Source organism: Balearica regulorum, chromosome 3 (assembly GCF_011004875.1).
Source record: "Balearica regulorum gibbericeps isolate bBalReg1 chromosome 3, bBalReg1.pri, whole genome shotgun sequence".
NCBI classification, from domain to species: Eukaryota; Metazoa; Chordata; class Aves; order Gruiformes; family Gruidae; genus Balearica; species Balearica regulorum.
The window spans coordinates 62,287,788-62,299,107 of NC_046186.1; the positions used below are offsets into that span (position 1 = coordinate 62,287,788).

At 42.4% G+C, this 11,320-nt stretch overlaps 1 protein-coding gene across 3 annotated transcripts in view; it reads right to left on the reverse strand.

Moving 5' to 3' along the window:
• The window catches only part of STX7 (syntaxin 7), a 35,053-nt gene extending 29,808 nt beyond the window's left edge, over positions 1–5,245 (reverse strand). The window contains exon 1 of one of the 3 annotated variants that reach the window (XM_075748112.1): positions 5,133–5,245. The gene's annotated coding sequence lies outside the window, so the exon portion shown is untranslated. Of the gene's footprint in view, positions 1–4,606; positions 4,718–5,117 lie in introns of those variants that run through there. The other 2 variants (XM_075748110.1, XM_075748111.1) reach the window with 2 other exon arrangements.
• Between the last annotated feature and the right edge of the window lie 6,075 nt (positions 5,246–11,320).

The window sequence follows — 11,320 nt, forward strand, 5'->3', positions numbered from 1 at the left end:
CAATTGTAAGTATAAAATCCAAAAAACTACCTAAAAGTTGTTAGTCTGACACAGAAGATTTCTCAGAACTGTTAACATTGTTTGTTTCTTTTAAAAGTTATGACTATTTCTAGATACGTTAGTAGCAAGCTAACTACAATGCTAGCACTGGCTAAAAATACTTTTTAGTTAAACATTATATTTAATGTTAAAAGTTAAACACTAAAATGCAGCTGCTTGGGAGAAGAGAGATCAAGAGACCAAACTACCTCATGTAGAAAGGCTACAGAACTAACTGTACAGTCTCTCACAATTCTTTGTTCTCCCTTCATATTTATATTCACCAGACAGCTGCCTGTAACACTGTTCTCAGCAACAGCATTACAATCAAGACACATACACAGAATATTTCATCCAAGCCTGGACAAAGCAGTGACTGAGGTTTTTTTTTTTATCTTGAAAATTTCTACAGCTAACTGTAAGTATCTTTAAATAAGTTACACCACACTGCACTGACAAATGTACAGATTGTACAATACAGAAGACTTTGAGCTTTGCAACTTTCTAGCTACATAGTTGGGCAACGAAACACAACACATAATGAGAGGATGTTCAGATGATAGATTGCAAAGTCCACAGGATATAGTTTAAATTGACAGCTGTTTTACTCCATACAAATTCTCCCACCAGCACTGTTATTTCTGAGCATGTTAATAACACAGGTTGGAAACAGGATAAGCTACTGAAAGCTACAGAAAGAGAGGTGAGGGGTCAGCCATCAGCTCTCATTACTTCCCAATCTTCACCACAAACTCCCCAAAAGTCAAGAAAAAGCAAACTGAACAGCTCTAAGAGAAGGAAAATTTTGTATCTGTTTATTATTTTTTTCAACAGAAAATGTGAACTTCTTCCTCATTCTAGTTCTCAGAGCAACACAGGCATCTGAACCGAACGAACACGCTACTTCCACTCACACATCTTTCGCTTGTTAGCGCTGAGTTACTCAAACTCCTCTGAAAACACAGATAGCTGAGCCCTTGGGAAGTCAACGGGAGTTTTGCTAATGGCTTTGACAAGGTCAGGGTTTCAACCACCAGGAAACAAAACAGACACATGCACCAAGCATTTCCTTCCATATCAAGGTGATAGGAGCATTCATTGAGACTCCGAATTTCCATAGAAATTACCCCTTTTTCATTTCCACAGCATTTAAGTACTCTGTCATGACTTATGTTGGTATTTCTGCCTGCATAACTTTTAAGATGGGAAAGTTAATAATCAGTTGCAGTTGAGGGAAGTACACTTCGCATTCAAACTGGAACCGAGCCGCATCTGTGGTAGTCTTCAGTTCCTCTAAAAGTTTCAGTCAGGTGTGAGCTTTTGATTGTACCTTTTATCTTTCACTCAACATCTCTGTCTCTGAATGGGAGTATACCGAGTGGCAACTTGGCTTGTCAAGCTACTGAAGAAAGTCTGAAGAACTGAGTCTACCGGTATGAATGAAATAAAGAATCAGAACACTTCATCAACACCCACTGAAGCAAGACCTCTCTGAACATACATGAAGTTTAAAGAATTCAAAGGATTGCTATGTATTTTTCCTAATTTCTGCATTAACTGGTTCCTGGATCACACTGTCAGTCCATACCCAAGCAAAAAATGAACCTTAGTATCATGTTTTCTTGAAAGGTGTTTGTCAGGCGTGGAAAAAATCCACTTTTTCCTTGGCGACTTCCAGTCAGATCACTGCCAAATGCAGAGACAAGAAAGTGGGACCTCCACAACCGAGCAGCTCCCCAGTGCAATTCCTGAAAGCTCTGTCAGGACAAAACAATGTGACGTGACAAGCGCAGCACATGTTAGATCTCAGCAGCAGTCACCTAAGTATCTTGCAGGTTCCAATTGGCGACAATTAATAAGTACCTAATCTATTTTGTATTTTCTCATTTAGATATTCTAAGAGTTTTCTACCTCCTATAAATCTAGCTCATATACATTCGGATAAGAATGCTTAAGCAATAATTTTACTGTTTAAGTAATGTTTTAGCATCAGGACCTAGAAATGTTTACACGGATCTTTAACTTTCAGAAAGCAAAATGTACATGCTGTGTTCCATAAAAATGTTTGAAAATTTAAATCTGATCTGAATTAGGATTTTATGCCTTTAAATATCCAGAGACAAGTCATGGGGCTTTCTTGTATGTGATTATTTTTTTATATATATAAAGGTCACAGAAAAACAAAGCTTCTCCCAAACAGCTCCTAAATGTGACTTCCTTTGTAAACTACTGCCAAATCCTTCAAGCAGGGTGAAAACACAGGCAAAAATGACGAACTGCTGAAACACTTCAGCAAAAAGAATTGCAGCCAGTCACAATGTTAGCTACCGTATCACAGTAACAGCCATGATTAGTAAGATTTCTGCAATATAACATTGCTCAATCTATTTTATCTCAGTAGGTTTTACCACCCAAATACTGAGATGAGACAAGTTGCATCTACGGAGTGACTGGCACCTGCCTAAGGCAACCAAAAGCACATTACCATCTTTGGACAGCATCTGCTGCTGACTTTAGCAGCAACTTTTCAGCAGGTAAAATTAATCAAAAGAAAAAGAAAAAGAAAAAGAAAAAGAAAAAGAAAAAGAAAAAGAAAAAGAAAAAGAAAAAGAAAAAGAAAAAGAAAAAGAAAAAGAAAAAGAAAAAGAAAGGACCATATACTGTAAGATAAGTACTCCCTGCTACAGCACCTGAGGGATTCTAATGGACTCATAGCAACTGACCTAGTAATATACAGGTGAGCATTAAATCTGTCACTATTTCCTCTAGTGGGAATGAGGGAGGTTAAGTTTTTTTCTGAGTTTATCTGTTTTTTCGCCTTATACTTAGGCTAAAATACTTAGAGACAGAGATCGTATTTTCTACTATGTGCTTTTACAGCTCCTAATGTGCTGGAATCCTGGTCCACAAAGGGAGGCTGAGGACTTCCATAATACAAAACCAACTATGGAGCATAATAAACATGCAAACAAAATAGCAGTAAAATTAATTCCTTCCTGCTTATTTAACTTTTATCATCTATTTTCAGGTAGAAGAAACTTAAATCCATATAGGGTAGGGAAAAGCAAGCAAGGTTTATTTAAAACTTGCTTTGCTCTAATGCAGCAACACTAACGTAGATGTCAAAGGTAATTTTCACTCTGCCCAATTCCCTCAGCCTTGCCACATTAGTCATGCTGAAACATACCAAAACCAAGCTTACATCTTGTAACGGCAAGAACTATATATTTTTTTTTTTCCAGAAAGAAATATTATTAGATTGTGCCACTAGTCAGTGTTTTAGTCATTTTCCCTAGAAACCATTCTGTCCAACAAAGATGTAATTTAGAGTGGTGGCATTTAGAACTGGCCAGTGTGGAAAAGTAAATTACAGAAGCCTGAAATATTATTAGGCCTAATGCATCACCAACACTCAGCATATATGGCTAAAAAAAGAACATGCTTATCATTGTCTAATTAATCCACACCAATATTTATAATGAACTAGGTGAAGGAAGCACGTAGCTTTCATAAGCCTAAAAGAACATATTAGTTCTCAGGGAAACGCCTTAAGTAAGGGAATTATGTTTCCTAGGAGTACACAAAGCATTTAGAAGCCTGACGATGAAGCAGGAATAGGAAAATGAACATTGAGTACTGTAACCATTGGGGAGGGAACAGGACAAGTGAAAATGGACCTGAGACGACCATTTCAACGTGCCAAGTTTCTTGTGCTGCTGGTAGACAAACAACGTCTCCTGGGAAAATGAAGATGGACCAGAACCACAGGACATCTAGTGCACTACATGTTCTCACTCAAACCTCTATAATGGCAGCTTGTGCACTTTGAACCAAATGCTCAGATCAAGTACACCAAGGGAAAAGTTATCTTTGCACAAAATCTGATTGCAGTGGATGCTGGGTTTCTCTGCGGCTACCAGGATGCTGATGACTACATATAGCTCATGGTCTCTTCCCCTCCCCACCCTCAATAGTCTCAATTCAATGTAAGCCACCAAGGAGCGTTACTTAATATTCTGATACAAGGCTACAAGAGAGGTCTTCATGAAGGGAACACAAATACAGTTTATAACAATGCCACCATTTCACATCACTTTCTTCTAATTTTAACACATTTTAACTTTTTTCCCTCCTCTTTTCCTTCTTTTCTATTAACACCACTTGCACAAAACCCCAGCCTCCAAGCAGAAGTGCTGCACTGCCACCAAAGCACACGCCTGGATGATCAGTCAGGAGGGCTCTGCTCGCTGTGCTGGCTTGCCTCTCTGTCTTTGCAGAGAGGGGGTCACAACACACAAGCACATCGCTTCTGGCAGTAAATATCCTGGGATTTTATCACTGAGCTTCCATTAAGATGCAGTGCCTTGCATTTCATGCAAAGCAGAGTGAAACCTTCCACTTCCTTCTACAGTCTCAAGAAGTGCCCACTTCTGGTGCAGCGGCGAGTGGTTCACCAGCAAAGCAGTGACAACATCGGGCCAGGGGCCTGACTTGCCAGGCCCAGGCTCGCTATTTACATAGGCAGTTTTTATAACCTCCCTTTCTCCTGCTGACACGCTTTGCTCACCTCGGATCTGGAATAGCACGGACAGCATTTCACGACGGCGAAGGTGACCATCCTACCCTACAAGTCGACGTAAGCTGCTGTAAAACACCAGCTGTAGGCCCCGAGTCTCTCCTTGGAGCATCACGGTCAGCGTCAAGCCCAAAGCCATGATATCAGGGGGATGTCACGGGTAGGGGTGTGGGGGAAAGGGAGTGGTGGCGACACAACCGACCACACTCCAAAACCGCGTCTCCCCGGCAGCCCCGGCCCCGCCCGCCCCACGGCCCGGCCACCCCGCTCCCGCCCACAGCCACTCTGCTCGCCCCAGGTCAGGCGGCAACGCCGCGCCGAGGGATCGGCCCCGACCCCAGCGAGGGCCCGCGGCCCGCTGCGGCCCTTCCCACTGCCCTGACAGGCTCCCCCCGCCTAGCAGCGCCTTCCCGGCTGGCCGGACACCGCCCTGGACCACCCCTTCCTCCGAGCTGAACCACGACCACCCCCTCCGCCCCAGCAGAACTCCCACTGCCCCTACCCGGCCCCGGCCAACCTGCTCCCACCGGGCGCGGCAGGCACCGCCAGCAGTGGCGGCAGCAGGGCGGGGACAGGGGGGCAGGCCGCGGCCTGGCCCCACCCCAGCCCGGGCCGCCGTGACGGCAGGGGCGTGGGGAGGCGGGGCCGCGCCGGTGTCCCGCCCGGCGGGCGGAGCAGGTGGAGTGGTGGCCGGGCCGCCTGGAGTTCCGGGAGCGGCCTGAGGTCCTCATGCTGTCCGGCGTGTTGGCGGGCAGCTCCCGGCCGACAGGCCCCGGGCGCTCCCAAGGGGAACGGGGCTGCCCCGGTCCCTCGTCGGCCGCTCCGGGGGCGTAGCCCTCAGCGGGTGGAAAAAAATGGAGGGAGAGTGTAATTTAAAGAAAAGATGCTGTAGGAATTAAGGGGAAAATAAGGAAATAATATTACAGTGAAAAATACGATGTTAGTACATTGATAGCCTGCTTTGAAGTACTGCCTTCAGTTTTGGTCACTTAGTCTCTAAATGGGAATGGACACTTACAAGAAACCGAGTGGGAAATTACAGATATATTTAAAGATGCCTTTAAAGGAAGAGATTTGCAGTATTTATCTGAGGGAGGGGGCAGGTGGTGCCAGGATCAATGGAAAATGAGGGGTGTGTTCACCCGGCTGCCTCCTTACTGGGCCGGGTGTGTCGGAGGAGCGAGGCCACGCGTGGCTGCGAGGGCAGCCGGAGCCATGGCACCGGGGAGCGATGGACGGAACAGAGATGTGGGGGAACCCGGTCTCCTCCTGAGCCAGCTACCCAAGAAGAAGCAGCAGGTGAGCCTCAAGCTGCCTGCGTAGCAGCTGGGGTGCTTCTGCATCCTCCCTGGTTCTTCAAAGGGAAAATTACAGGACCAGATGCTTCCCAGAGCCCTGGGGCTGCGCTGCTTCATCTGCAGGATGTTACTGAGGAAAAAGCATTCTGATATGCCTATTTGCTGCAGGAATGCTGTATACCTCTTCATTCTAGTTTTGCTAGGCTATTCTGATTTTAGTGCTGCTACATGCACAGGTGCCTGCCCCTATGCTGTTGACATACTGAAGCTGATCCAAGATGACCTCATCAGATGGTGCGCTAATGAGAGTATAATGCATGTCCCTTCTGAATTAAGGTCTCACCTTGATTTTTATCTCCAAGTGTTTGTCATATAAACTCTGTTGATTAAGCCCAGTCATTCTTGCTTTATAGAGTCTCAGCTGAGCTCACTGTCAGTTTTTTTCCAGAAAACAATCCATCTTTTGCTATCTGATTTCAAGGATGTGCTTCCAATTAAAACAAGTGACCCTTTATCATTGAAAATACTTCCTCTGCAGATCACTGCTTGGGTACTTCTTTTTGTAGCTTGGAGGGAATACGCAGATCGTCACTGATCAATGTTCAGTCTCATGCTATGGAAAAGAGGTGTCCAAATACTTTCCTAGTGGTGCTAGGACAAAATGCTGGCACTTAACTGCTGTTAGCTCGCTTGTCATCAGCACCCACCTTTTATTGATCAATAACTAAAGATGTTTGTGATACTATTTGTTAAAGTAACTGACTGCAGTAAAGATGTTATGGCCTGGGAGGACAAGCTGGATTATAAACCAAATTTTTCATTAAAATGTTGTCCATATTATGAAAATATTTAAATAGTCTCTTTAATGTAATCATATAAACTAATTATGAAAATACATCTAAGACACCAGCGAGAAAGTTCTATTTATTGATCAAATAATGCTAAAAGCACAGTATGTCCTTAAAAGATTTTTAAGTGCTGAAGAAAAGCTATTGAGTGGGAAAATATGCTCAGTTTCACCCTTCTAGATAAAAAAGGAGGGTTCCTTCATTCTCTGCATGCTTTCCTATGCTTGCAAATAAGAATGTTTTCACTGGTGCATGGACGGGAGTTGTAAAGAAGCTGTCTCTGAGGGTTGCCATCAGAGATGCTGCAACAGACTGCTGTTACACAATTCTGTTGCTAAACTCTATTAATTGGCTTCTTTCTAGAGCTCCCACACCAGTATTACTGGGCATTGAGTTCGGAATCATGGATTCGCTCACCTTTCCTGTTGCTTTGGGAGAGTGATTAGATTTCAGTTGATTACATGAAACGGGGAAGGCTCTGGGGAAAGAAAGGGGAAAATGTTGAGACCCCACTACTCATAGGCACACGTACCATGCAGAATGCTCTGGATATTCACTGACTGAAGATCAGAGCGCATGGCAATTATGTTCCTGTTGATGTACGTAAAACTGAGCTAAAAGGGATATCACTTCAAACACGCACTATTTGAGGACCCATACTCAGTATGGTTTCTGATGTTTGAAAGAATTGGAAATTAAACCAAAACCAGTGTTGCGTGATTTTGAAAGGGCACGCCTTCCTCCTAGCCCGGTATCCGAATCTGCCCCACCTTCCTGACACTCTATTTCTGCCTCCCACCTCCTGCCCCTGCCCTGGCACCGAATCGGCAGGCACATGTGCCCAGAGGGGTGGGTGGCACAAGTTTCGGTGCCGCCGGTGACGCAGGAACGAGGCGCTCATTCCCGTGCAGCTCCCCAGGGCTGCACGATACGTTATGAAATGAAGGGGAAGCAACCCAGCCCTAGCCTCGTATGCCTGATGAGCATCCTCTTTCCATGGCGTGAGTGGTGCCTAAGTGGTGTGTAATTCTCCTTATGGACAAATTTTATTCTCTGCTATTGCATTTCACTTGTGTGCCTCTAACTTTAGCTAGGAAGAGCAATGCTGCAAGTGTTTGGTACTGATGGCAAAGGTGGTTGTTACTGATGCATTCCACGACTGGCAACAGTTCCTGTTATTGTCGTCGTCATCTCCATTTGCTAATTTAATTAAAATATCCACTCCAGAACCTGAAATGAGATTAGGTTCCTATTACACTTGATGCTGGACAAAATTATGATGAATGACAGTTTCCAGCCTGAACAGGCTTATGGGGTAATTATGTTGCAGAATGGCCTGTACAACCTATTTGTTTTAAAAAAAAAAAAAACTATATTGACCATTTGCATGTTATTTAGTCTGGTACTTGCTTCCCAGCAGCAGTAGTTAATGTGGTAGCATATGTTTTAAATAAACAGAGAAAGTCTGTTCCCAATATTGATAATGTTTCCAAAAAAAAAAAAAAAAAGAAAGAAAAAGTTTACTAGCAACTTATTTTCAAATCTTTCTTTGCCTTTTTTTTCTTTTTAATTTCCAAAGACCATATTATACTTTCATCCTCAGTAGTGAAATAAGCTGACATTAGTATTTCAAAGCCCAGTCTTTAATTAAGTAGTACCTACAAATACATAATCTTTCTAACTTCACCCAGACCATTTTGAAATGACAAAGAATTATAAAGGGCACAAAATTAAATGGCAATATTTTGTTCAGATAGAGAAATACAAATCTACAGAAGGAAATATATTAAAAATTAGAAAATCTATGGACTTTGGGGTCAGCAACTAGCTGTGATAGAATCCAATAGATTTTCATTTGGAAAATGAGGTCATTGTTGAGCAATCGATCTTCATCATTTTACAGCTCCTTCACCTCCTCCTCATTTATAGTTCGTAATTACCTTCATTGCTTTTTGAAACCATGGAGAAGGAAAAAAAAACAAACCATGCACGGGGATCCTAACAGCATTTGGCTAGGTAAACCAAACAGACATCAAAGACCAGGGGGCAGAGGGGGAGTTATAAAGATGAGGAAAACATCATTTAATGATAGTTGTGCAATGCGGTATCAGAAAAATCAGGAGAGTGATCCTGGCTGCTCCCAGGGTTTTAGCAGCTTTTTCTTCTCACTTGTTTGCTCTGCCACTACCACTGTACATGTCAGTACACTGGGTTCTGCTTTTCCGTCTCTCCATCGTTCCAGCCTGCTGTTTATCCAAAAAGGAGATCTAGCAACAATCACGCAATGTTATGGCGTAGTCCTAATATGGCAGCATAGACAATGGTAACCCATCGAGGGAGTAAGGCTCATCCACTTCCGTAGAAGAAAAGAAAACTGTAAAGACAGATTATGCAATGGGACTCGAAAGAGCAGTGGCTAACTGGATGCATTCATGGCATATACCCTCTGTATTCTGTTGAGGACTGGTAGAAAATATCTCAAAAAACCAACTAGAAACTCAGCGGAAGTTCCCTTTATTGCTTTGGCTGCAGTGAGTTCAGAGCAAAAGATGTCAGTGATGTTGTTAGGATGCCTCTAGGACAGGACTCAGTTTGAGGCTTGCAGATTTCTATATAGCTAAATGTCTAAACTTCTATTATATGCCTTGCTTAAGCTCGATGCCCCACAGATGGGTATCTAGTGCCATTTCAGATGCCCAGAGGTGTCCCATGTGGCTCTCAGCTGCTGCTTCATTGGTGCTGGATTCTAGCCCCATGTAGACATCTCAGGTTCCCTATGGCACCTTAGATAGCACTAGGCAAATGATTCACATCCTAAATATCCACTGACTACAGCCTGAGCTTAAAGAGCCATTCTGGCTGTAGCTATAATCAGTGCTTAGACATTTACCATAATTATGAACACCTACCCATACACATTAAATTTAAGAGCCTTAATCTCGAAACTCATCCCACAGTCTTGATTTTCAAGATGTACCACAGCTTTCCTATATATTTCTATGGTAATTTGGCACCTGTATTTTTCTGAGAATCCAATTCTGCGCTTCACTGTGTAGCCTGGTCCCTGGGTTTGGTACCCTTGTTGTAGAAAGTCTACAGCTGTATGCAATAGGGGTCAGGTTTTTACCTTCTGCTACAGCATGGGTAGACAGAGGAACAGTAGAAGAAACCTTGGCTTTTGTCCTAAGAAACAATGAAGATTAATATAGCAAGCTGAGGGAATATCAGACACTGCGCGAATGAAGTGAATGACACTCCAACTCTAGGAGTAAGGCTTCATAAATGTCTCAGTTTAAAAACACCAACATTTTGTGGTCACTCTCTATTCAGGATGTCCCAGAAAATAACACATAAGCCCTCTTTCTCTTCTCTTTCCTCCAGACATATGCTTTAGCTTTAATTATTTTGAATACTAATATTTTTTCTGACTGGGGTCTTAAGATTCTTGAAGATTCTTTTGAAGACTGGGGTCTTCAAAACCAAAAGGATTTGAAATAAACAGATGTCAGAACAGATTACAACATCCCAAAGCTGTAGCTCATTTACACTAGTGGAGGAAATTCTACTTGCCATGCAAAAAAGCCGTAACAATAAGATAAAAAACTGGGAAAAGAGTTTTACCATTTAGTTTATTGCATACATTAAAATATGCAGCTGCTACAATAATCACTGTATTGCACTGATATCTGCTGTGCATTTCCTTTTTTTATTCTTATACATGTAGGGCTTAATTCATTTGCCTGCTGCATTTAGTGAAAAAATGACCACTCTCTTCAGTAGGCTATGCAGTATCTTCTGGTTTCTTACTATTAGTTACATGCTTTCTTTAGCTGTTTGTTCTTTTAGTTTGTCACTCAGAAAATATGCAGCTGACTATAGGACGGAATGACTTGTTTTAGAACTAACTAAAAATTTGAACAACCTTCAAACCTAATAATAGTTTTACATACCATTAATAGAAAAAGAAGACAAAATTATTGGAGTTGTTATTTGGCTGCTTGTTAGGTTTTTTTAATAGAAGAGTTACAACTGCTTACCACATTTTTTTTTTCTGAGAAAATGTTCATAACATTGAGGTAGAAAATAACTCCATTATGAAAAGTACAAAATTTTGCCATGCAGCTTGCTGCTGAACAGAGATGTCAATTTACCAGCATCTACAGTTTTAAAATTGGCCTCATGAAAGCACATATACATAGCTGAAGAAAACTGAGAACCTACGGTGACCTGTTTTGCGCAGCCCAAGTATGTAGGCATATGTTATGTCTATAAGCACATCTATGCATTTCTTTGGAAACAAGCAAACAAAAGAGCATGCGGAATCTTAGGATTGTCAGGGAAAATAAATTAAAAGAACAAAACATAAACCATCATAACACCTGTTGGTATCTGGAGTTGGATTACCCAATGCAGTTCCTGTCCTCCCTCTTCTGCCTTCTTCTAACTCCCTTCAGGCAGTAGGAAAAGAAAAGATAGGGAGCAAGGTAAAAAGGATGTTCGAAGGTATGGAGCAGCCTCCTTGCACACACGGATCAAACAGGCAAAGATTCAACGGGTTT